The 27,664-nt window shown below is 47.2% G+C and overlaps 1 pseudogene; it reads right to left on the reverse strand.

Moving 5' to 3' along the window:
• Positions 1-61: 61 nt before the first annotated feature.
• LOC134574863 (zinc finger protein 84-like) lies at positions 62-27,006 on the reverse strand (annotated as a pseudogene).
• Positions 27,007-27,664: the final 658 nt, after the last annotated feature.

Here is a 27,664-nt window from a genome sequence, read left to right on the forward strand (position 1 = left end):
TAAAAAAAGGATAGGAGGTATTATTTATAGTTTAACATGAAAAAGCTTTGCTTTAGTGGAATGATGGGTAGTAAATAAAATTTGAATCACAGTTTTAGTATGTTTCACAGTCACAATACAGATCTTCTCATGTTATTCCATTGCTGCTTCATAAAACCTTGGAGTTGACTATACCATTCCCTATATTCAGAACAACACAATGCTTCTCTTTAATGAGAGTTCTCTGATGGCTTCAAAATGTGCATGCTGGTTAAAATATTCCCCACATTAAGAACATGAAAAAGATTTTTCTCCTGTGTGACTTATCTGATGTGTTACAAGTTCGGATTTACTGGGATAACTTTTCCCACAATCATAACATGAGAATGCTTTCTCTCCTGTGTGAGTTCTCTGAAGAATCACAAGCTCTGCTTTTCAGGGAAAATGTTTCCCATATTCAGAACACGAAAAAGGCTTTTCTCCTGTGTGAGTTCTGTGATGTCTAGCAAGATGTGAGTGACTGCTAAACTGTTTCCCACATTCAGAACACGAGAAAGGCTTCTCTCCTGTGTGAGTTCTCTGATGTTTCATAAGATCTGATTTACTGACAAACCTTTTCCCACATTCAGAACATGAGAAAGGCTTTTCTCCTGTGTGAGTTCTATTATGCATAACAAGGTTTGAGTGCTGGCTAAAGCATTTCCCACATTCAGAACATGAGAAAGGTTTCTCTCCTGTGTGAGTTCTCTCATGTTTCACAAGTTCTGGTTTAGTGACAAAACATTTTTCACACATAGAACATAAGAAGGGTCTCTCTCCTGAGTGAGTTCTTCGATGTATAGTAAGACTTGAGTTGTGGCTAAAGCATTTCCCACATTCAGAACACAAAAAAGGGTTTTCCCCTGTATGAGTTCTGTGATGTTTCATAAGATATGATTTACTGACAAACCTTTTCCCACATTCAGAACACGAGAAAGGCTTTTCTCCTGTGTGAGTTCTATTATGCATAACAAGGTGTGTGCGCCGGCTAAAGCATTTCCCACATTCAGAACATGAGAAAGGTTTCTCTCCTGTGTGCGTTCTCTGATGTTTCACAAGAGCTGATTTATTGACAAAACATTTCTCACACATAGAACATAAGTACGGTCTCTCTCCTGAGTGAGTTCTTCGATGTATAGTAAGACTTGAGTTGTGGCTGTAGCTTTTGCCACAATCAGGACATGAGAAAGGTTTTTCACCTGTATGGGTTATTTTATGCACAAGAAGGTGTGAGCGCTGGCTATAGCATTTCCCACATTCAGAACACGGAAAAGGCATCTCTCCTGTGTGAGTTCTCTGATGATTCACAAGATGCGATTTACTGACACACCATTTCCCACATTCAGAACACGAGAAAGGCTTTTCACCTGTATGAGTTCTCTGATGTTTCATAAGATCTGATTTACTGACAAACCTTTTCCCACATTCAGAACATGAGAAAGGCTTTTCTCCTGTGTGAGTTCTTTGATGTTTCATAAGATCTGATTTACTGACAAACCTTTTCCCACATTCAGAACATGAGAAAGGCTTTTCTCCTGTGTGAGTTCTATTATGCATAACAAGGTGTGTGTGCCGGCTAAAGCATTTCCCACATTCAGAACATGAGAAAGGCTTTTCTCCTGTGTGAGTTCTATTATGCATAACAAGGCTTGAGTGACAGCTAAAGCATTTCCCACATTCAGAACATGAGAAAGGCTTCTCTCCTGTATGAGTACTCCGATGTCTCACAAGTTCTGATTTATTGACAAAACATTTCTCACACATAGAACATAAGTACGGTCTCTCTCCTGAGTGAGTTCTTCGATGTATAGTAAGACTTGAGTTGTGGCTGTAGCTTTTGCCACAATCAGGACATGAGAAAGGTTTCTCTCCTGTGTGAGTTCTCTGATGTTTCACAAGAGCTGATTTACTGACAGAACATTTCCCACATTCAGAACATGAGAAAGGTTTCTCTCCTGTGTGAGTTTTCTGATGTTGCACAAGTTCTGATTTATAGACAAAACATTTCTCACACATAGAACATAAGTACGGTCTCTCTCCTGAGTGAGTTCTTCGATGTATAGTAAGATTTGAGTTTTGGCTGTAGCTTTTGCCACCATCAGGACATGAGAATGCTTTCTTTCCCGTGTGAGTTCTTGGTTTTGCAAGATAGGAGTTACATGGAAAAGAAGAGAATGGCATTTCTCCTGTGTGGACAACAAATTCTGAACAACGAAAACATTTCCACCATTCAGAACATGGGAAATGTTTTGGGTTTCTGTTTACTATCTCACTTGAAGATGTACAGAGTTCTGAGCGATTGTTTGACTTTTGAGGAATTAATTCCGTGGTCCTTTCATTACAATATTTTTGCACAGTATTCCTTAGTGCACTTTTGTTCTTGTCCTGTCCATCAGGATAACTTCTGCTGTTGGAACCACCTGCAAGAAATGGAATGTACTTTGAGTTAAAGAAAATCTGTCACTAGAAATTATTTTTACACCAAAATATTTTCATGAAAGATCAGACATTTGACTATAAAGCATCACGGTGATTGCAAAGGACCATAACTACTTAAGGACCACATGATGATCTATGCAGTGTATGGTTTTAAAGCACAATGACAGCATAGACCAGGTCCGGACTGGCCATCGGGCATACCGGGCAAAAGCACGGTGGGCGGCGATGGCCGTGGGGCCGAGGCCGGCAGGGAGATCACAGGATCTCCCCTGCCAGCCCCTGCAGGGCCAGAGCTACCCGAGCGCCAGCCCTGCTTTGCGTCTCCATGGGCCGGTGAGGGAGATCAAAGATCTCCCTCACCGGCCCACAGGCAATTACAGGCGGCCGCCAGCTGGGGTGTGAGGGAGGGAGGCAGGAGAGAGGACCCCCCCCAGACACACACAGCACCCCCAGACACACACAGAGCACCCTGACACACACAGCACCCCCAGACACACACAGCACCCCCAGACACACACAGCACCCCCAGACACACACAGCACCCCCAGACACACACAGCACCCCCAGACACACACAGCACCCCCAGACACACACAGCACCCCCAGACACACACAGCACCCCCAGACACACACAGCACCCCCAGACACACACAGCACCCCCAGACACACACAGCACCCCCAGACACACACAGCACCCCCAGACACACACAGCACCCCCAGACACACACAGCACCCCCAGACACACACAGCACCCCCAGACACACACAGCACCCCCAGACACACACAGCACCCCCAGACACACACAGCACCCCCAGACACAGACAGCACCCCCAGACACAGACAGCACCCCCAAACACACACAGCACCCCCAAACACACACAGCACCCCCAAACACACACAGCACCCCCAAACACACACAGCACCCCCAAACACACACAGCACCCCCAAACACACACAGCACCCCCAGACACACACAGCACCCCCAGACACACACAGCACCCAGACACACACAGTGTAACGGAATGCAATGTATCAGCATACGATATCCGTTGGTACATCTAGGAAATCCACAGTCAGAATAGAAAGCAAGGCAATATTCCCAATCCTCCCAATAACCGGACGAAACACAGTTTGGGAGTCAACTAACTCGGTTTATTCACAGGCAGCATATTTATACAGTTCCCCATGCAAGGGGTTTCCAGACAGTAATTCCAGGGGATTTCTCCCACCATGCATTGTGACTTTCCCAACAGGCCTTGCTGCACGAGAAAGATACTCCCACTAAAATGGACGCTTAAGTGGATTATCTCCTCGTGCAGCAAAACCGACAATTGACATTAAAATACAGAAATTACACAATATTCGGTACTTTGCAATAGTTGAACGTTCGGTAGATAGCTGAGGTCGGAGCGCACACTTTGTGAGAATACCGCTCCGATCCCAGCTGAATTGACCGAACGCCGCACATAATACAATAAAACATTAAAGTGAGTTTAAAAGTACCGAATAAGTACGGGACATACAATGTACCGAACGCGGGACTCCCGAACGCTCTGGAAGTCCAGCGGCGTTCAAATCATCGAGTAGCCGTTTTCAGTTCCAGGCTCTCGACGACCGAACACCGCTGCAGGGACAAAGGATCCAAGATGGCCGACCGCCGCATGGTCGGTAGTGGATCGACGGCCACCTCGGAGAGCCCTCAATTACCGATTGCAACATTGTTGCAATCGGTGAATTGGTACCACACGACTTGGGAATGTGTGGTCGACCTGGGGAGCCCGTATTCGTACGGCGAACGGCCAGGATAGCCGTGTTTCGTCGTATGAATGCTTGGTGTGCTGGCAGCATACACAGGTTAAAACACACAGTACATATTCAGCCTACGGACAACCTTTAATAACTACAGTCCAGAAGTGGCTAGTTTTGCCACAATGCTCCCCCAGAACCAAGCCGGCATACACAGTCTGATCCCAACGGATCGGCTTGGGGATGTCCGGGAGAGTACTCACAGATCACTTCTCGAGTTCAGTCTGTCTGGATAACCCGTCAGCGTTACCGTTTTGTTTTCCTGGCCGGTAATGGATAGTAAAGTCAAAGGGCTGCAGCGCCAAGCTCCAGCGCAGCAGCCTGGCATTGTCTCCAGACACACGGTTTAGCCACACTAACGGGTTGTGATCTGTGAGTAAGGAAAAAGGTTGTCCGTACAAATAGGGCTGTAACTTTTTAAGGGCCCACACCACGGCCAGGCATTCTTTCTCGATGGCGGCGTAGCTCACTTCACGAGGTAGCAATTTGCGGCTTAAATAGGCTACGGGGTGTTCTCCGCCATCGGCTCCCACTTGGCTCAGTACTGCCCCCAATCCAAACATTGAAGCGTCTGTGTGAACAAGAAATCTTTTAGTTGGATCAGGAGCAGTTAACACAGGAGCATTGGTGAGAGCAGTCTTGAGTTGTTGGAATGCCTGCTCACACTCTGGGGCCCAGACAACCAGTCGGGGAAGGTTCTTTTTCGTCAGGTCGGTGAGGGGTTTGGCGAGGGTGCTATAGTCAGGGACAAATTTTCTGTAATAGCCGGCTGTCCCTAAGAACGCCAGCACCTGGGTCTTAGTCCTGGGGGTAGGCCACTTGGCTACGGCCTCAATCTTGGCTGGCTCGGGTCTCTGCTGCCCACACCCTACACGGTGGCCCAGATACTGTACCTCGGCCATACCTATGTGGCACTTGCTAGGTTTTAGGGTTAACCCAGCCTCCCCAATGCGATCTAGGATCGCCCCTATGTGGTGTATGTGGTCTTCCCAGGTCTGACTAAAAATGGCTATGTCATCTAGATAGGCACAGGCATACTCCTGAAAACCATCCAGTAGCCGATCTACCATCCGCTGAAAGGTAGCCGGAGCGTTTTTCATTCCGAAAGGCATGACCTTGAACTGGTACAGGCCAAACGGAGTGACAAACGCCGACTTGGGGATGGCATCATCGGCTAGGGGAATTTGCCAGTATCCCTTACACAAGTCAATGGTAGTGAGATACTGGCCCCGTGCCATCTTATCTAACAGCTCGTCTATCCGGGGCATCGGGTAGGCGTCAGACACCGTCTTGTCATTTAGCCTCCGGTAGTCAACACAGAATCGGGTGGTGCCATCCTTTTTAGGTACCAGGACTACCGGCGATGCCCAGGGGCTATCGGAGGGTTCGATAACCCCTAGCTGCAACATTTCATCTAGCTCGGCTTTCATATGGGTACGGACGGATTCTGGAACCCGATATGGAGCCTGGCGCATAGGGAGCTGCCCCGGGGTCTCCACTCGGTGGGTGGCTAGCGGAGTGTATCCAGGTAAATTGGAGAAGGTAGTCCCCTTTGCGACAATCAGCGCCTGTACCTGGGCACGCTCCTGGGGGCTTAGCCGCTCCCCCAGCTGAACTCCCCGGGAGGGCTCTATCTGCTCCTCGGGTTCTAGTAGGTCGGGTAAGGGTAAATTTTCCTGATCCTCTAAGGAGGAGGCACAGATTGCCGTCACATCCTCGATCCTCTCATGGTAGGGTTTGAGCATGTTCACGTGGAGCATGCGTCTCTTCCCTACCCCTGAGCAGGGGCCGATCACATAGGTAGTGTCGCATCGCTGCTCCACTACCTGGTATGGGCCTTGCCAGATGGCCTGCAGCTTATCTGTGCGGACGGGTTTTAGGATCAAAACCTTCTGTCCCACCTGAAAGCTGCGGTCCCTGGCTCCCCTATCGTACCAGCGTCGCTGGCGTTGCTGGGCCGCCTGGAGATTGGTGTGTACAGCCTGAGTCAGCGCCTCCAGACGGTCCCGGAACTCCAGGACGTATGATACGATAGGGGTTTCGTTAGAGGTACTCTCTCCCTCCCAGTGTTCCCTAATCAAGTTCAAGGGTCCTCGCACCCTCCTCCCAAACAGTAGCTCAAACGGGGAGAAGCCTGTCGACTCCTGGGGGACCTCTCTATAGGCAAAGAGTAGGTGAGGCAGAAACCTCTCCCAGTCCTTGTGGGTTTCCCCGAACGTCCGAAGCATCTGCTTCAGCGTCCCGTTGAACCGCTCACATAGTCCATTGGACTGGGGGTGGTAGGCGGAATTAACTATTGGCTTAATGCCACACACCTTCCACATATGTTGAGTAACTTCGGCCGTAAATTGGGTACCTCGGTCCGAGATTATCTCTTGGGGAAAACCTACTCGGGAAAATACCTTCATTAATGCTTCGGCTACGGTCTCAGCGTGAATATTAGAGAGGGCCACGGCTTCGGGGTATCGGGTGGCGTAGTCCACTACAGTTAGGATATACCTTTTGCCAGAGGGGCTGGGTTTTGGCAGGGGACCTACGATATCCACTGCTACTCGGCTGAAGGGTTCGGCTATGATGGGCAGGGGGCATAGTCTGGCTTTGTGGCGATCCCCTCGTTTACCTACCCGCTGGCAGACGTCGCAGGAGGTGCAATATTGGCGCACGTCCTGAGAGATCCCGGGCCAGAAGAAGGCATGGGTCAAACGGTATCGGGTACGGGTCATCCCTAAGTGTCCTGACAAGGGGATGTCATGAGAAATTCGCAGCAGCTCCTGTCTATACTTCTGGGGTACCACTAGTTGTTTATTAGTTAAGGTGACAGACCCCCCCACATCTTTGGCCGTGACACGGTATAGCAGCTCTCTCTCCCAGATGAACCGCTCCCCCTCTAACCCTGCTTGGTCGGTTTGTGCCCGGTCCCTATATACTTGGAGAGTGGGATCGGTCTGGACTTCGGTCGCAAAGGTAGTCGGGGTATCCCAGGACATGGGGGTCAGTTGGGGAACATGGTCTCTTACCTGAGCCTCAGAGTGCGTGGGGGTAGCCGTGGTGCGAGCCTGTTGCCGGGTGGTTACGGGAAGGGCCTCCTGGTACGGAGTCTGGGGAATAAAAGCGGAAGTCATTTGGCCCAAGTCATTCCCCAGTACAACATCGGCAGGTAAATTCTGCATCAGCCCCACTTCTACGGTCCCCTCTCCCACACCCCAATCCAAATGAACTTTGGCAGTAGGTAGCCGGTATACTGCTCCCCCGGCCACCCGTACTGCCACGGAGCCGCCAGTGTGGGTTGCGCCTGGTACCAAATGTGGTGCAACCAAAGTTAAAGTGGCTCCCGAATCCCGGAGCCCTTGCACCTCCTTTCCCTCCAGGGTCACTAGCTGCCGATGGTGCTGTCGGTTGTCGGTGGCTCGGACTGACATTACTTCGTGCAGCACCCCTAGAGGCTCCTCAATTTGAGCGCTCAGCACGTCTTGGGTGGCGGGTGCTACCTGATAATGGTGCGCAGCAGCCCTGGGTGCCAAATTTTGTCGCACCTGATTCCAAGCTTGCCGGCTCCGGTTTTGGGTGCACTCTCGAGAAATGTGCCCCCACTGCTTGCAGGTGTGACACTGAATGTTAGCCCTGCCGTTGTATCGGGAGGGGGCTGGTGGAGTATTCAGTGCCGGCCTGTGCAGGGGTGCGGTGGGGCCGATAGGGGTAAAATTATTGGATGGCCCTGTAATCCGAGGGAGAGTCTTATTTTGGGCCCCGTGATGTCTCCTGGCATCAAAATGCTGATCCGCCAATTTAGCGGCTTCGGGTAGGGTGAGTGGTTTCCGGTCTCTCACCCATTCTTGTGCCTCTGGGGACAAACCATTAAAAAATTGTTCCAGCAGCATTAACTGCCTCAACTCCTCCATGTTAGTGGCGTTGCTGGCCTGTATCCAGCCTAGCGATGCTTGGTCCAGCTTGTGCGCCCATTCTGCATGAGAATCTTTCTCAGGCTTGCGCAAGCCCCGGAATTTCCGCCGGTATGCCTCTGGGGTAATAGCATACCTCTCCAAGATTGCCCTCTTTACTTTAGGGTAATCCTTACTGTCCTCTCGGGGTACAGCACGGTAGGCTTCAGCTGCCCTACCCGATAATTTGCCTGCCAGTAGCGGCACCCATACTGCGGGCTCCAAATCGTGCAGATCGCACAGCCGCTCAAAGTCCTGCAAATACCCATCGATTTCGTCCTTTTCTTCACAAAACGCTTTAAAGGCGTGATGTGGGACTTTGGGCTTGACCTGTCCATAGGTGGAGGCAGTAACAGACTCTGCCCTAGGCGGGGTTGCTGGTGTGCTGGTCGCCATCAGATAATCCTGTACATCTGATACCATCACGGTCAGTATTTCCAGCGGTACTGGTTGCGGTAAAAACTCCAACCTGGTTCGCAGCTCTTTTTGGAATGGGGTCTCTTCCTTGGCTGGTGGGGGTGTAGCGCTGCGGGCTCTGTCTCCCTCCATTAGTTCAGCAATCAGCACAGCCTTAGACTTGTTGCTGGCTATCTTGCCCCTGGCTTCCAGTAGCTCTTTTAAAGTTTGTCGTTTTAGTATGGTATAATCAATCTCCATACGAATTGCCCTTGCTTTCCTTGTTCGGTCGTTCCAGTTTCCACGAACGCTGCTTTTTCGGCTGTAAGGTTCGGATCCCGTCGCTTGCCACCAATTGTAACGGAATGCAATGTATCAGCATACGATATCCGTTGGTACATCTAGGAAATCCACAGTCAGAATAGAAAGCAAGGCAATATTCCCAATCCTCCCAATAACCGGACGAAACACAGTTTGGGAGTCAACTAACTCGGTTTATTCACAGGCAGCATATTTATACAGTTCCCCATGCAAGGGGTTTCCAGACAGTAATTCCAGGGGATTTCTCCCACCATGCATTGTGACTTTCCCAACAGGCCTTGCTGCACGAGAAAGATACTCCCACTAAAATGGACGCTTAAGTGGATTATCTCCTCGTGCAGCAAAACCGACAATTGACATTAAAATACAGAAATTACACAATATTCGGTACTTTGCAATAGTTGAACGTTCGGTAGATAGCTGAGGTCGGAGCGCACACTTTGTGAGAATACCGCTCCGATCCCAGCTGAATTGACCGAACGCCGCACATAATACAATAAAACATTAAAGTGAGTTTAAAAGTACCGAATAAGTACGGGACATACAATGTACCGAACGCGGGACTCCCGAACGCTCTGGAAGTCCAGCGGCGTTCAAATCATCGAGTAGCCGTTTTCAGTTCCAGGCTCTCGACGACCGAACACCGCTGCAGGGACAAAGGATCCAAGATGGCCGACCGCCGCATGGTCGGTAGTGGATCGACGGCCACCTCGGAGAGCCCTCAATTACCGATTGCAACAATGTTGCAATCGGTGAATTGGTACCACACGACTTGGGAATGTGTGGTCGACCTGGGGAGCCCGTATTCGTACGGCGAACGGCCAGGATAGCCGTGTTTCGTCGTATGAATGCTTGGTGTGCTGGCAGCATACGGCTGCCAGCATGCGAACGGCCACAATACGGTACATACACAGGTTAAAACACACAGTACATATTCAGCCTACGGACAACCTTTAATAACTACAGTCCAGAAGTGGCTAGTTTTGCCACACACAGCACCCCCAGACACACACAGCACCCCCATACACACACAGCACCCCCATACACACACAGCACCCCCATACACACAGCACCCCTAGACGCACACAGCACCCCTAGACACACACAGCACCCAGACACACACAGCACCCAGACACACACAGCACCCCCAGACACACACAGCACCCCCAGACACACACAGCACCCCCAGACACACACAGCACCCCCAGACACACACAGCACCCCCAGACACACACAGCACCCCCAGACACACACAGCACCCCCAGACACACACAGCACCCCCAGACACAGACAGCACCCCCAGACACACACAGCACCCCCAGACACACACAGCACCCCCAGACACACACAGCACCCCCAGACACACACAGCACCCCCAGACACACACAGCACCCCCAGACACACACAGCACCCACAGACACACACAGCACCCCCAGACACACACAGCAACCAGACACACACAGCACCCAGACACACACAGCACCCAGACACACACAGCACCCCCCCAAACACAAACAGCACCCCCCAACACACAGCACCCTCAGACACACACAGCACCCTCCCAGACACACACAGCACCCCCAGACACACACAGCACCCCCAGACACACACAGCACCCCCAGACACACACAGCACCCCCAGACACAGACAGCACCCCCAGACACAGACAGCACCCCCAGACACAGACAGCACCCCCAGACACACACAGCACCCCCAGACACAGACAGCACCCCCAGACACAGACAGCACTCCCAGACACAGACAGCACCCCCAGACACAGACAGCACCCCCAGACACAGACAGCACCCCCAGACACACACAGCACCCCCAGACACACACAGCACCCCCAGACACACACAGCACCCCCAGACACACACAGCACCCCCAGACACACACAGCACCCCCAGACACACACAGCACCCCCAGACACACACAGCACCCCCAGACACACACAGCACCCAAACACACACAGCACCCAAACACACACAGCACCCAGACACACACAGCACCCCCCCAAACACACACAGCACCCCCCCAAACACACACAGCACCCCCAACACACAGCACCCTCCCAGACACACACAGCACCCAGACACACACAGCACCCCCAGACACACACAGCACCCCCAGACACACACAGCACCCCCAGACACACACAGCACCCACAGACACACACAGCATCCCCCCAGACACACACAGCACCCAACGACACACACAGCACCCAAACACACACAGCAACCCCAGACACACAGCAACCCCAGACACACAGCAACCCCAGACACACAGCAACCCCAGACACACAGCGCACCCCTAGACACACACAGCGCACCCCTAGACACACACAGCGCACCCCCAGACACACACAGCGCACCCCCAGACACACACAGCGCACCCCCAGACACACACAGCGCACCCCCAGACACACACAGCGCACCCCCAGACACACACAGCGCACCCCCAGACACACACAGCGCACCCCCAGACACACACAGCGCACCCCCAGACACACACAGCGCACCCCGAGACACACAGCGCACCCCGAGACACACAGCGCACCCCGAGACACACAGCGCACCCCGAGACACACAGCGCACCCCGAGACACACACAGAGCACCCCCAGACAGACAGCACCCTCGCTCACACACACAGCACACTCCCACACATATACAGCACACATACACATATATATATATAATATATAAAATAACCCTCAGTGAGTTAACAGACAAAGAAAATTAGAAACCTAGAATGTGACGGCAGATAAAAACACCCTCACACACAGCACCCCTTTTACATACACACACTGCGCCCCACACACATACAATACGTCCAATATATATATATATATATATATATATATATATATATATATATATATATTTGTGTACGGCACATTCCGAGGACGTAAGGAAAACAGGGTTTAAAAATAAGTAGTTCCTTAATAGCAAGTCAGTTGAGGTGTGCCGAAACTGACGTAAGGTTAGGCCTGTAAAAGAGGGCCCACCTAGGAATATGAAAAATTGAGGGTGCGGTGGGAGGGGCACTTCCGAGATCGTCGAAGACAGGTAAGCAGGGGCTCACTGAGTTTAAATAGGGAATTTAAGTGCCTCCCACAATTACAGGCCAAGCCTTCTATTTGTGTACGGCACATTCCGAGGACGTAAGGAAAACAGGGTTTAAAAATAAGTAGTTCCTTAATAGCAAGTCAGTTGAGGTGTGCCGAAACTGACGTAAGGTTAGGCCTGTAAAAGAGGGCAAAAATAATAACCATTGAAACAAAATGCGTTTATTAAGCGGTACATCATTTAGTCATATCACAGAAAGCCAGCCTTATCTCTTTCTCTGGATTGGGAATGTATCTGTTGTATGCAGATGATTTCCACCTCCCCATGTTTTTAATTATGTGTGTCGGTACATGATTACCTGAGGCAGCTGTGGCTGCTCCAATGCGAAAAGAATGGCCCGAGAAAGAACGTGGGTTTTGTCCCAAGCGGAGTAAAAGGGTGCGTATGTAAAGCATGAAGATTTTTGTGGTCAGGGGTTTCCCTAGTAAAGCTAGAAGAGGGCTATCGGGAGCGGAGCTAGCTTGGGCTGCTACTAGCCTATCCAATACACGGACGGGACACCATTTGGTTGACGTGGGATAAAAGTTAATTACCACTGGTGGGCCTGTTTGGCTTGTTTTGGTACGGGTAACGGACAAAGTGTAGTGATCTAGATTTTTAATTAAGTGTTTCTTTTGGAGGCATGAGCTGAAATCAGAAGCTCTCTCTACAGTGAACTCTTTGGGTCTCAAGAAACCATAAAAGGCTAGATAAGCCGCTGATTTGATAACGAGGTTTGTGATATGTTCGAAAGGGGACGTGTCGAGTACATCGGACAAATTCTTAAACAACTTACTATCTATGGGGAGGCGTTTAGTGGGTATGTGTACTGACAAGTTGTGAATGCCTTTGAGGACACTTTTAAGAGGGTAGGAAGATAGGAAAGGAGACTTGTTGGGAAAGGAGGTTAACATGTAGTGTTGGATTCCCGTCAAGTAGAGTTTGATTGTGTTGTAAGATAGATTAAGAGAAAAGTGGCAAAAAGTTGTGAAAGCAACCATGGTTTCAACAGAAAAAACATTTATTACAGAGTAATTACGAATGAAACACAAAAACAGTTCATATGCTCTGTAATATGCTTTCCTCGTGTTGAGGGATAAACCCGCCTGAGCAAGCGTGCCGCTCAGATGTAGGAGAGAGCTTAATGCATTACCAGGTCTTCGAACTTTGGAGGTACCCTGGGTCGCTGGGAAGCAGTAGGATGTAGCCTGAAGAACTCCTGCAAATTGAAGCGTGACAGAGCATCAGCGGCAGTATTCTGTATACCTGGGACGTGAACACAGGATATGCAGAACTGGAGATTAGCTGCTAGCCAAGTGAGTCTCCTGACTAGGTTCATGATCGTGAGGGACTGAGAGCGGCCCTTGTTGATTATGTTACAGGTAGCTAAGTTGTCACAAAAACACCTGACTGACTGCCCCCTCCACTCTACCCCCCACGTGTAAGCTGCTGCTACGATAGGGTAGATCTCGAAAAGAGAGGAGGTGGTACTGAATCCCTCGAGTGACGTGGTTTCGACCGGCCAGGAGTCGTATAGCCACTCGTCTCCAAAAATGGCCGCATATCCTAAGGCCCCTGAAGCGTCAGTCCAGAGTACTGGGGAATCGTCGGAAACGGGGGAAACAAACAGCGACCTGCCGTTCCACGAGGAAAGGAACAGCTGCCACATTCTCAGGTCAGCTATAGCCGACTCGTCTAGGGTTGTAGTGGAGTCATCGTCAGGGAGACCGTGCAACAGTGAAAGGATCCTGGAAATGAACGACCTACCCTGTGGAATTATTCTCATGGCAAAATTAAGTGAGCCTAAAAGTGACTGTAGCTGTTTCCTGGTGCAAGTGCCTAGTGACATGCAGGTGCTAATGTAAGATAGAATCCGGTCTACTTTCTCCTGGGGTAGGCTGGCGTGCATGGTGACAGAATTGAGTGTAATCCCCAGAAAAGTAATTTCGGTTTTGGGACCTTCAGTTTTGTCCTGGGCTACGGGGACACCTAAATCTTTGAAGAGCGTGAGCAAGAGATGAAGGCTGCGTGGAGTGCAGTGGTGAGGTTCTATGGTGAGGAAGTCATCTAAATAATGTATCACAACTGGGCATCTGCAGAAGTTAAGGAGAAGCCATGTCAAGGTTTCGGCGAATAGGTCGAATAACTTGGGGCTACTTTTGGAGCCGAAAGTAAGCCTGGTAGCGAAATAGTAGTTGTCTAGCCACTTAACTCCGTGCAGATGCCAGAGTGATTTATGGATGGGAAGTAACTTAAAGGCGTTGGTAATATCCGACTTACTTAACCAGGCCGCCTTCCCGGAGTTAATAATCGCCTGAATGGCATCATCAATTCTAGCGTACTGAAGAGAAAAATCTTCTGACGGGATTAGTGCATTCAGGCTAGGTGTGGGAGAAGCGTGTGGTGCAGAAAAATCAATAATAAGCCTCTTTTTGTTGTTAAACTTCCCAGTGGCGATACCTAGAGGGTTCGTCCTCCATGAGGAGAAAGGAGGAGTAGTGAAAGGGCCTATCATGAAGCCGTTATCCACTTCTTTCTGTAAGAGAACTTGTAGGGTATCGGGGTCTGTGAGAGCTGACTGAAGGTTGGGGCACTCCAGGATGCCTGAGGGGAGAGAGACAAAGCCTGTGTGAAACCCGTGTGAACCCTGACGTGAGAAATTCCACCAGATGTAAAGAAGGATGATTAGCCAGGTAACGTTGCAAACTCGGAATGTTTATTGGAGTAGAAGCCTTTTTAGGGTACAATTTGTTAGGGCACATCGTCTTGGCATGTGCCCTGAAACAAAGCGAGCACACATGCAGCAGCCTACAAGCACTGTAACTACAACCCCCAGCATTAAAATTATTGCAGACCTGAGCTTTTCCCAAGAACACTATGGGCCTGCCTAATTTATCTCTAACCTCCTTCTGGCTGGAAGTTGACTGGAAATCGGAGTTGGCGCTGCTGGTAGAGGGGATAGCTACATTCTCGGGACAGAAATTAATAGAGTGAGCTGCAGATGAGCAAATGGCACAGGAAGGGGTTTTGAGACCTGCAAAATGCATGAGAAACAATTCTGTATCTAACTGACCCCAGTCCGTGACTGTATTATACTGGGACAACGAAGCGGCTGACCTAGCGGAGAACGACTTGTGATAGTCGTAGAAGGCAAAGCCCCCGTACTTATAAGCCAACTCTATTACCTTGTGAAGGTACAAATCCAGCTCCTCTCTGCGGAGGGGAAAAGCAGTACAGATAACGTCTCTGTATAGGCCAAATGCCAATACAAACTCAGGGATGTTAAGTTTCCTATTCAACCTAGGGTCCCTGGCCCTCATCACTACTGACAGGTCCTCAAACGTGTATGCCCTGTTTTCAACCACGTCTTGAGCCGCTATCAGTAGCGAGGCCAAGTTAACATCCTTTCCCTCTATGATGTCACGTCTGAGAGACTGCGGTATCAGGTGAATAGGATTAATAAGGTTGGAAACTTTCCTAGCCGGTGGAGGGTCACTGTTACCTCCTAGAGCGGGCGTGGGTTGGACAACCGGCCCGGGCATCTCGGGGACTGAAGGGACGTTATTAGCTTCCAGGTTATCCAATCTGTTATTGATGGTGGCAACTGAGGACACCAGGGAGGCCATCATGGCGTGTAATTCAGCTAGGCTATTAAGTACGTTAACCTGTGAACTAGGGCCAGGCCTTTCGTTATCCTCAGTAGAGTTCAATAAACGAAACAGTTCGTTCTTCCTAGCTGAAGCCGGATAAGGGATATTTCTCTTTTTAAGTTCAGCGGTAATCTTAGGGATAGTCCAGGAGCGATAGCTGGAAGCTGGACTTGGAGGGGTTGGTTGCGTTCTCTGCGTGCCCGACCTGAGCGGGGTGCTGGAAACCGACAGATTGTCTTCTAACACCGAAGCGTTGGACATTCTAAGGGGCAGAGAGGGCGAGTTTAGTGTTGAAAATAAAAAGCTGGAGGGACCCCACTTACTAGGCTAGTGCCCATAGGCGAAATTGTATTAGCTTAGCTTTTGTTGGTGGCAGATGAGGCCCTAACTACTTGCCAAGCGGCTATGAGAGGCTCTAACTATGATTTGGCGCGTGGGGCCTTGGTGCCACTGAGGTGGGTGGCGGGGAGTTGGCCTCTCGGTGACCTAAAAAGAAGCAATACGATTGGCCGTGACTGGTGAGGCCCTAACTAATTTTGAAGCAAGGCTATAGCTATGCGTTGGGACGATTGGCCTGAACCTCGGAACGTAAGGGCTGACCTATGCCTTGCGGGACCTCTAACCTTGTAGGCAAAGAGCCCACGGGAACATACCTAAGTTGGCGGGAGAAATTACAACTAGTCCTCGAACCCCCCCCCCCCCCCCCCCCCCCCCGCCAGGACACACCAATAACATACCTGCTGAGGAAGGAAACTTTACTTGACCTAATAAAGTATAATCCTGCAGGGAACCAATGGAACTAAAGGAAAAGAAACGTGACCTATTTATGATATGTACTATTTAACTACAACATACACACAAGAACTGGGTGACACCGAGGCCTACCTCTTAACAAAGCTGCGAATACGTACACCCGCGAAGGGCCACTTGCGAAAAGTGTCAGTACTAGTAAGAACTACAACAAAAACAGGACAGGAACAGCCATTTAACACAATGGAACAACATACCCCCTATTCACACTATTTAGCTATTTATGACATTAAGGGGACCACATAACTACTTTAAACACCGAAGTTGAGAATACTGGGCACTACTAAACCGCTTAAACCCCTTTCATATCAAACGTAACTACTAAGACTTAGCTTAAAACGTGAACACATCCCCTGAATACGGAACAGAATGAAGATAATCGTACCCCCTGAACGAAAACGTATGGCAACCCGTTGTGGCTGAAAGAGACTACGAGGTGTAAGTGTAACTGAACGTGTTACACTGACCGAGAAAAGCAGCGGATTGAATGCGAGCCCGTGAGCGACAGGGCTAAACTTACGATTCCGATGCCGTCCGAGAGAGGCAGGAAGCGGAATACTCACGAATACAGCCACCGGGCGTATGAACCGGGCTGCCGGCGGGCGGGAATACTGACGTTACGGATCTGCAAACCGGAAGTACACTGAAGCACTTCCGAGATCGTCGAAGACAGGTAAGCAGGGGCTCACTGAGTTTAAATAGGGAATTTAAGTGCCTCCCACAATTACAGGCCAAGCCTTCTATATATACACATATATACACTTTCTTTATCAACTCAAACATGGTGGTTTTTAACACACAACAAGCGAATTGTACGCATCATGTTGCCTAGCAACGCCCCCCTAGCCGGCATCTATGACGGAACGTATCCCGTGCATATTTGAGGGCGGAGCTTCGGGATAAGTGCTCGCGCACACCCAGAAGCATAGCCGCCGCTTTAGGCGCGGTTGATATGCCGCACCGCTCTATTGACTTGCAGTCACTACAACACGTACAGGAAAAGGGGCGGAGCTGGGCGGACACCCAATGCGCACACCCGGAAGTATACACGGCGGAAACGCCGTGGACACCATGCACCTGGGTGAGTCACTTTTAATTATTGTTATAGCTATATATTCACATACATTGCAAGGATTATGTGTTGTCTTATCATTTTGTCTGACCCTGAGGAAAGTCCCGAGCGGGGACTGAAACGTTGGTCACAGATTTTAATATGATTTAATAAAACATTTGGATTTTAAAAAGACCGGTGGGCAGCTACTATTTGCCATTTCTTTGTATCTTTGGAGTCCAGGCTCTGGCACCCGGCACATGAGGAATCATTAAGCGTGAGTGCATGGGATTTTTTCTATTTTTGTAATTTTGGGAGTGTGGGGCTCTACCTCCTACCCAAATAGCACCAGCTGACAGTGCAAACACTCTGTTTTGTTGCATGTTCAATCTTTCTTGGATATATAAAAATCACAGCATTTTTTGTAAATATATTGTTTAAACAATATTTTGGTTCACACTTTTTGAACATGGATGAATTTCTGGTACAAGCAGGGGCATATGTAGAACATGCTGAAACCCTTCAATTTACTACAGATGAAGTGGCAGGCATACTCTGTGAACAAACAAGCCAGGGGCTACCTAGTCATACTACCCCTAAGGATGTCTACTTTAAACTCCTACGCCTACATAAAAAGAGCATTGACCTAGACCTACACGGTCTGTTTTTATCGGACTATTATAAAGCTAAGATGATCCCACGTGGGTTCAGGCTGCTTAATATTCCAACTATAGGCAGGCTGAAGGCCACGGTATGCAGGGACTGGACCCACATCTTAAACAAAGCCTCTTTAGACCTCATGCTGATAGCTATTAGGGCTATTAGACTTGGTTGAAGTTACACAAAAAATATTGGATGTTGAAACGGAACAGGCTGTTTTGATGGCTTCCACAGAAGGTTTGAAAATCCAACAGCAGCTTAAGAGTGAACTCCTAAAATATAAAAACGAGTTGGTAAAGTTCAAGAAGCAAAAATACGAGAGGGTACAGCAAGACTACCAAGACCACCGTGTATACAGGTGGATATCCGGCGACCGGCCACCCAGACCAAGACGCTTCCGCAAAAGAGTTATACGCCCGAATATCCCCACAATAGATATTACATCTGGAGAATCGGCGTCAGAAAATGACACTCCAGCATATACGGCATCTTTTTTAGATGCAGCCGAGAAGGGCACGTTAACCAGGAGCCGTATTCGAAGCGAAGAAGGCATAGAACCACGAGAGGGGGCAAGGGCCAAAAATGTACCCAGGGGCAAACCACCTCTCAAGAGATAACGCCCATCTTTAATCTTTCACACAGACACCTAAGCAACACGTAAATCACCATACTCAGTAAAGGACTTTCATATGTTCCCACAAGTGGCCCTAACCCATTCCAATGGAGTACCGAACTTTTCCAATTTGGCAGGCATATGAGACTCAAGGATTATTTTCACCATGCTGCCCAAGATGCTACTAGACCCACTGATACGGATATTGATAAATTTAGAGTCAAATCAACGTTCGATCCACCAAGCAATAAACACTCCATCAAGACATTCCTTATGACCACAGCTAAGATGACACAAAATGTTACTATGAAGCAGTCTAAAGCACAACATAACATCACTAAACAAGAACGGAAGTTGTTGGCCAACTTGGCTAAGGATCACACCATTGTGATCCGCCCGGCGGACAAGGGAGGAGGTATAGTCCTCATGGACTATGCTGACTATGCTGCAGATCTCAGACAGCAACTCCAGGATGAAAACACATATTGCCCATTACCAGGGGACCCTACTTTAGATATCCAGAGGAAAATCGTGGAAGTCACAGACATGGCCTTAAGAGCAGGCTATATTGGATTGGAACTCTATAAATTTTTGATCAAAGTCCACCCACGCACCCCGGTGATCTATAGTATCCCAAAGATACATAAGAATGCCAATAAACCTCCTGGACGCCCCATAGTGTCAGCCATTGATGGAATATTAGAACCCATTGCACAATGGCTTGACCATGTTGTTAAAGGACCAGTGGAGTCATTACATACTTGTGTCAAAGACACACAGACACTTTTGAATAGAATCATGGACTTGGAACTGCATCACTCCGCACCGGTATTCATCACAATGGACGTGGCCAGCCTTTATACGGTCATACCCCAGAAGGGATAGAGGCCATGCGACAGGTTTTGTGTAACTCTCCAGTCTACCATGGTCCACCCATCGAGTTCGTTTTGGAGTTGTTATCTCTAATCCTCTATAACAACCATTTTAGATTTGAGGAACAATGGTACCTTCAGGTAGCGGGAACGTCCATGGGGTCATCGGTAGCCCCAATGTATGCAAATGCATACATGTATGCATATGAAATGGAACACATATTACTGCCATATGGAGATTCTATAATAGGGTACTACCGCTACATAGACGACCTCCTTATAATTTGGAGAGGTACGCAAGTGGAGGCAAAACAAATGGTACTTGCATTGAACCAACTCCCATCATCCATTAGGCTTACAGCCAATATAAGTGCAGACAGAGTACAATACCTTGATTTGGAGTTATCCTGGGGGCTTAATAGGATTGAGTATTCTCTATACTCCAAGCCCACTGACCGAAATACCCTCCTGCATGCCCACAGTGCACATCCTACTGCACTTAAAACATCCATACCGAAGGCACAATTCCAACGAGTCATTCGTAACAATTCAAATCCAGATAGGATGGAACTGCAATTGGAAACTATGACCCAAAAGTTTGCAAATAGAGGCTATGAAAGCCGGGTACTTCAAGACGCTCTCAGCACGGCTAGGACAGCGACGAACCAAGTAAAAGCCCAACCCATACAAAGGATGGTGTTCCCCATGACGTTCCACAATTCTTCACATCAGATTTCAACAGTAATCAAAGAAAATTGGAAGATGGTGGCCACTGACGACTTGCTTCCGAAGATCTTTAAAGAACCACCGATGATCTGCTAAAGACGCAATAGAAATCTACGTGACATGTTGGTGCATACGGATCCGGTCGCCAGTTACTCCAAGACAACCAAGAGCAACATACGAGGATGCATCCGATGCCTTGGTTGTGTGACATGTGGACACATGATTCCATCCAAAAAATTCAATCATCCACACACCAATAGAGTTTTTGATATTAATCACACCATCACTTGTAAAACTTCCTTTGTAATATACAAACTGATGTGCCCATGTGGCCTCTACTATGTGGGAAAAACCGAGACACAATTGTGTGAACGCATTAGGGGCCACCGTTCTAGTATTAGGTTGGCCTATAGAGACAGACATTCCGACAAACCCGTGGCCAAACACTTTTTGGATAAAGGACACCCTCTATCTTCCCTCAAGTTTGTGGGCATAGACCACATCCCTCTCCCTAAGAGGGGTGGAAATAGAGGCAAAATGCTGCTACAGAAAGAAGCATTTTGGATATACCAGTTAGACACGGTGGCCCCTAGGGGCTTGAATGAAAATATCCCTTATTATTCATTTATTTAGCCTTTCTACCTAGTGCCAGTATGATTTTATTATTACCTATTTTTTAACTTTAGATTATGATCTTTTTGCATGATATTGCACTTTAAATGTATGGCACGTTATCACTTTAAATACTACCTTGTGTAGTACCACTCACAGCACTTTATCAACATACACACAAGACACATAAATTGTATGGTTGTGCCCATGGCACCCTAAAACTAGATTATATGTCCTTACAGGATAAACCTTTACAGGTTCTTCACACACTATATGTCACATTATATTTAATATTATATTCTCTTCCATTTATGCACTTTCTTTATCAACTCAAACATGGTGGTTTTTAACACACAACAAGCGAATTGTACGCATCATGTTGCCTAGCAACGCCCCCCTAGCCGGAATCTATGACGGCACGTATCACGTGCATATTTGAGGGCGGAGCTTCGGGATAAGTGCTCGCGCACACCCAGAAGCATAGCCGACGCTTTAGGCGCGGTTGATATGCCGCACCGCTCTATTGACTTGCAGTCACTCCAACACGTACAGGAAAAGGGGCGGAGCTGGGCAGACACCCAATGCGCACACACGGAAGTATACACGGCGGAAACGCCGTGGACACCATGCACCTGGGTGAGTCACTTTTAATTATTGTTATAGCTATATATTCACATACATTGCAAGGATTATGTGTTGTCTTATCATTTTGTCTGACCCTGAGGAAAGTCCCGAGCGGGGACTGAAACGTTGGTCACAGATTTTAATATGATTTAATAAAACATTTGGATTTTAAAAAGACCGGTGGGCAGCTACTATTTGCCATTTCTTTGTATCTTTGGAGTCCAGGCTCTGGCACCCGGCACATGAGGAATCATTAAGCGTGAGTGCATGGGATTTTTTCTATATTTATATATATATATATATATATATATATATATATATATATATATATATATATATATATATATATATATATATATATATACACACACACACACACACACACACACACTACAGCACCCCTCACACCCCTCACACTGCACGACTACACACATTGCGCTCCAGATACACGCTAGATCCCTTACCCTATATGCACTCTTAATCCTCTACACACACACACACACACACAATCTCCTATACACACTCTGGGTCCTTTACACAGTAGATCTCCTACACACACACACTGCACCACCTACACAAACACTCCATTCCTTGTCAGCAAACACATACAACATTCTCTAAACACACCCTCTCTACAACCCCTACACACACTACGTCACCTATACACACACACTCGCTACATCCCCTATAACACTATGCCCCCTATACACACACTCTCTACAGCCCCTAGCCACACATTACACCACAAACACAAATGAAATTGACCTATTTACACAATCCCACAAGCAGGCTCCAAACACATGCACCATACACTTTCCTGGCCCTTTTGTCCTCTGGTATCCCACTTGTGGAGACACCAGAAACAATTTAAAAGCAAACACAGCGCAAGCATGTTATTAAATTTGCTTGCGCTGTGCAGAACAAATCCAGGGCCTTTTTCTAATGCCAGAGCTCTTCAGCGGGGCTCTGCGCATTGAACCAACATGCTCACTTTGAGAGGGGGTGTGCTTGTCATCAGTGATGACAAAACACACCCTCTCTGGCCCCGCCCCCTTCTTAGGGGGCCGCTCTGATTGAAAAATGCCCGGGCCTCATTTTTTTCACAGTCCGGCCCTGGCATAGACCATCGTGCAGTAAAAGTACCGGCAAGAGTTAAATTAAATCCCTGCTGGTACCATGGAACCCCAGGTATCTTTTGATAGCTGGGTGTCCTTTCTATCAACTCAAGCCAGAATAAGTGATCCCAGACTGATCTATGCTCGGTTTGCAGAGCTCAACGTGAGCAGCAATCAGAGATTTAAATCCCCATTGTTACAATGCGGTGTAAACAAGGTTAAATCCCTGCTCACACCAGGAAACCCAGGTATCAATAGATAACTGTGTCTCCTCTGTCAGCTGGGGCCATTTTTAGGGACCCCAAACTGACAGGTGAGCTGCATACAGAGTGAGATCGGCATGCAGATCTTTCAGTCGGGATTTAAATCTCCATAGTGAGCAAAGTACTCACTTTTGTTGCCAATGGTTTAGACCAGGGGTAGGCAACCTTCGGCACTCCAGATGTTGTGGACTACATCCCCCATAGTGCTTTTACACCTATAATGCTGACAAAGCATCATGGGAGGTGAAGTCCAAAACATCTGGAGTGCCGAAGGTTGCCTATGCCTGGTTTAGACATTAATGGCTGTGTGTTGAGTTATTTTAAGGGGACAGCACATTTACCCTGTTATACAGGCTGTACACGTACTACTTTACATTGTAGCAGAGTGTCATTTCTCCAGTGTTCTCACATGAAAAGATATAATAAAATATTTACAAAAAATGTGAGGGGTGTACTCACTTGTGTGAGATACTGTAGGTATTTGTCACTTCAAATTAAAGCCTTTTTAATCCTTAACAAAAATGGTGTATAATATGCGTTGGTGCAGTAAATGGGAAAGATGGAAATTGTTTCCTCTTCTCTGTTCTTATCTACTTTGTCTTATGCATATTTCCTACACTTGACCTTATTTGACTAAATGAGGAGCTTCAGTCAGCACCATGTCCTGTGGGTCAAAGAAATGTTCCCACAATACTCACCCTCTTCCCTGTTCTCGCAATGCCTCCTTTCACTATTCCTGTAGACAAATTAATGGAATTCTGATCCGATCCATGCCACTTATGGTCCCCACCCACAGCTTCAATAAACTAAACGAACGAACAAAGGCCAAATTGAAATTCGATTTTCGTTCATTCTTTTTCATTTCTATTTGTTAATTTGTCATTCTGACGAATGAACAAATAGCCTAAATTCCCGTCCGAATTTCAGACAAAAGCGAATGCCCAACACTACGCCTAGTATACCTAAGTCTCGGCTAGTGCTTGGGTCAATCTGCTACACTGCTATAAATACTAAAACATACTTTGGGATCTAGAACGACTGAGGGAAAGGAAACCCTTGGCGGCGACACTCGGATGGGCCACCACATTACGTTTGGAGGACTTCGGGATTGATTGAAATAGCTTTTGATTTCAGTAAATATGCTGCAAACACAACAAATGACAATTTTCAGTTTTTTACAACCTATAAAGTGTTGAAACTTACTGTGCGTAATAATTTGGAACAGTGCATTGTACGTTTTTTTGTTTAACCCCTTAAGGACACATGACATTGTGACATGTCATGATTCCCTTTAATTCCAGAAGTTTGATCCTTAAGGGGTTAAAAAAAATACTGTTATCATTAGGAGGGATGTTGAATAAAATTTGAATTGTACTCTTAATAGTTGATAACATGAGAATTATGCTGACTGTTATTTACATCAATTATTTAGGTAAATGAGAAAAATATCATTTGCATAATAATTTGGAACAGGGTGTATGATGCCACAGAGTAGCAGGAAGAAGGAAAAATTAAATAACTAAACCAGGGCACAACAAAACCCAAGGCAAAAAGTCGACTAAAGATTTCACCCTTGTGCATGGGATTTGTCAGCAGCAGTGGTTTTGGTGACTTTACTGTCCCTTTAAGAATTGCATTTTTCTCATTGAAAATTAAAATTTGTTAGTTTAAAAAGAAATTACTATATGCCAGACAAACATTACGGCGTAATTTAAGCATATTTTAAGCGACTTTAAGCATAATAAACGTTGAAGCGCGATCTTTACTATATTACTATATGCCAGGCAAACTTCAAAGCGCATTTGAAGCATATTCTTCAAGCAACTGTAAGCATATTAAGCGTCTAAGCGCGATCTTTACTTTTGACACTGTTTTTCTAATTTCAGTCTATGTACCTATCAAGCACTGAAAGCATATACGTTCTAACTACATGAGTTTGTTTCTTACATGTCACTCAAAAAAAAAAAAAATGTGGCGTTTACACTGCCACGTATTTGTCACACTATGAAAATGCCCGCAGTTGCTGTCGTGGCTCTGCATGACTACTGTTTTATGTTATCTGCTGCACAAATAAAATAAAGAATTAAAAAAAAAAAAAAAAAAAGAAACGGTCTCCTAACTTTTTTCCTGGATCTCACATTTCAAACAAAGCAATACCAGATAGTCGAGAACTAAACAATATCTGCAAATCACAGCAGCTGCAATGAACAGTCTCTCCCTTTAACCTGGGAACAAAGCACAACAGAGTCTGTCTGGGGCATAATGAGTAACTAAACACTGCAAACTCTCACCACACTGAGCTGTATGGAGAGTTTCACAATAATTCAGTTCCCCTACAGAGATCAGGAAGGTAGAGAAGCCTGGAAAAAAGAAAAGCCAAGATCTCTGACCCAGAAAGGAGCCTAATACCACCTACATGTTTATTACTAACCTGGGCCAGTATTCAAAAGACTATCCTGCAGGTGGCTCCTGACATACGGCTCTTCCCCTCGCTCAATCGCTGATATAATCAAAGGCGTCATGTGAATCCTTCCTGTATTTAACGGGACACATTATTAACAATTAGAACTTAAAGATCTTCCAAGCGATACACATTTATTATATCCTATAGAATGTAAGCTCGTTTGAGCAGGGTCCTCTTCAACCTATTGTTCCTGTAAGTTTATTTGTAACTGTCCTATTTATAGTTAAATCCCCCTCTCATAATATTGTAAAGCGCTACGGAATCTGTTGGCGCTATATAAATGGCAATAATAAATAAATAAATAAAAATTATGATTACGATGAGTTAGGAACATATGTGAAGAAATGTCAATTTGTCCCAGATATGAATATGTTCTTATGAGAAAGATTTCCTCTAAATAGGGTGAGGTTTTCTTACCCAGAGAGCTGAGGGTCTGGTAATTCTCCATCATCACATCCCGGTAAAGCTCCTTCTCTTCATAATTTAAATAGTCCCACTCCTCCTCGGAGAAGTAAACGGCCACTTCCTCAAACTCACACTGATCCTAAATGAGAAATGTCATTGTTACAGATCATCAACCTACAACAGGATTAATTGGCCAGACATTAACTATAACTACTACAAATTATAGCCTTTAAAGTGAATCTCCAGTGCCAGGAAAGCAATCTGTTTTCCTGGCACTGGAGGGTCCCTCTCCCTCCCACCTCCCACTCCCCAGTTGCTGAAGGGGTGAAAACCGCTTCAGTGACTTACCTGAGGCAGCGACATGTCCCACGTCGCTGCCTGCTCCTCCCCCGCCGCTCCACCTTCTGCCTCCGTCGGCCGGTGGGCGAGATTGATCCCGCCCACCGGCCGAGGAGACCTAATGCGCATGCGCGGCAATGCCGCGCATGCGCATTAGCGCACCTCATAGGAAAGCATTAAAAACGATTTTCAATGCTTTCCTATGGGGAATTGAGCGACGCTGGAGGTCCTCACACAGAGTGAGGAAGTCCAGCGACGCTCTAGCACAGATAATCTGTGCTAGAGACCAGGAAGTTTCCTCTGGTGGCTATCTAGTAGACAGCCACTAGGGGAGGACGTAACCCTGCAAGGTAATTATTGCAGTTTATAAGAAACTGCAATAATTACAGTTGCAGGGTTAAGGGCAGTTGAAGTTGGCACCCAGACCACTCCAATGGGCAGAAGTGGTCTGGGTGCCTGGAGTGTCCCTTTAATAGTTTCAGATAATCTTTTCAAATGAAAATTACCATAGACTTCAATGGTGGATTCTGTAGATAAATAATTAAAAAAGATTTTCTAACAGATTGAGATCATTTGAAATATTTATCCAAAAAATGAATTGAGCTTGATATTCTCATATTGTAATTCACCACCTCATATAGATATAATAAATATCTTTCTCTCCCTCTACCATATCCTTGAGTTATACTTCCCTATCACAAAGACAGGAAGATAGGATAAAACAATAGTAGTGTATTTTGTGAATATATCCCTTACCGGTCTGTTCAGCTGGTAGTCCATCTCTGAGACTTGATCCAGATCTCTCAATCACCTGCACCTTCTTCTAGGTTATTTTTTCCAGGGGTCACTGGATGACTTGCTTTCTCCAAACAATGGACTCCAATGCCGGCAGAGATTGGCAACCTTGTTTGGTCCCAGTGTGAGGGACATAAATCAAAGGAATGAACCTACTGGATATAAATATAGCGGTCAGGTATTCTCCATCATGAAATAAGTGTAAATATTTGGTTTTTGAGGTTTTTTTTCCCCCCCATTTTAAAAGCTACTTCTGTTTAATTTGCAAAGACCCCCAACAGTAACATCACGTACTGGGGGTTCTGTAACCATCGGGGGCAAGGTAAGGTAGGTTTTTACATACCTGAACCTGTCCCTCGCAGACACCTCAATCCTCTTCCATCCAATCTTCTTCAGCTCCTGGTGCTTCAACTGTCGACTTCAACACTGAGCTCTTGCGCATGCTCAAGAGTACAGCACTGAGGTCTATGGAGGATCCTGTGAGTCAATACGATTCTTCATATTAATAGCCTTTTACCCCCTACAGCCATCACTGGCTGCAGGAAATTACAAGGACAGAGCGTAAACCGGACCTTAGATGGCCGGACTAATGCGCTAGAGACAGAGAATGGTCAAAGGGAAAGCCGAGGTCAAGGAAGCCAGA

Source organism: Pelobates fuscus, chromosome 10, assembly GCF_036172605.1.
Source record: "Pelobates fuscus isolate aPelFus1 chromosome 10, aPelFus1.pri, whole genome shotgun sequence".
NCBI classification, from domain to species: Eukaryota; Metazoa; Chordata; class Amphibia; order Anura; family Pelobatidae; genus Pelobates; species Pelobates fuscus.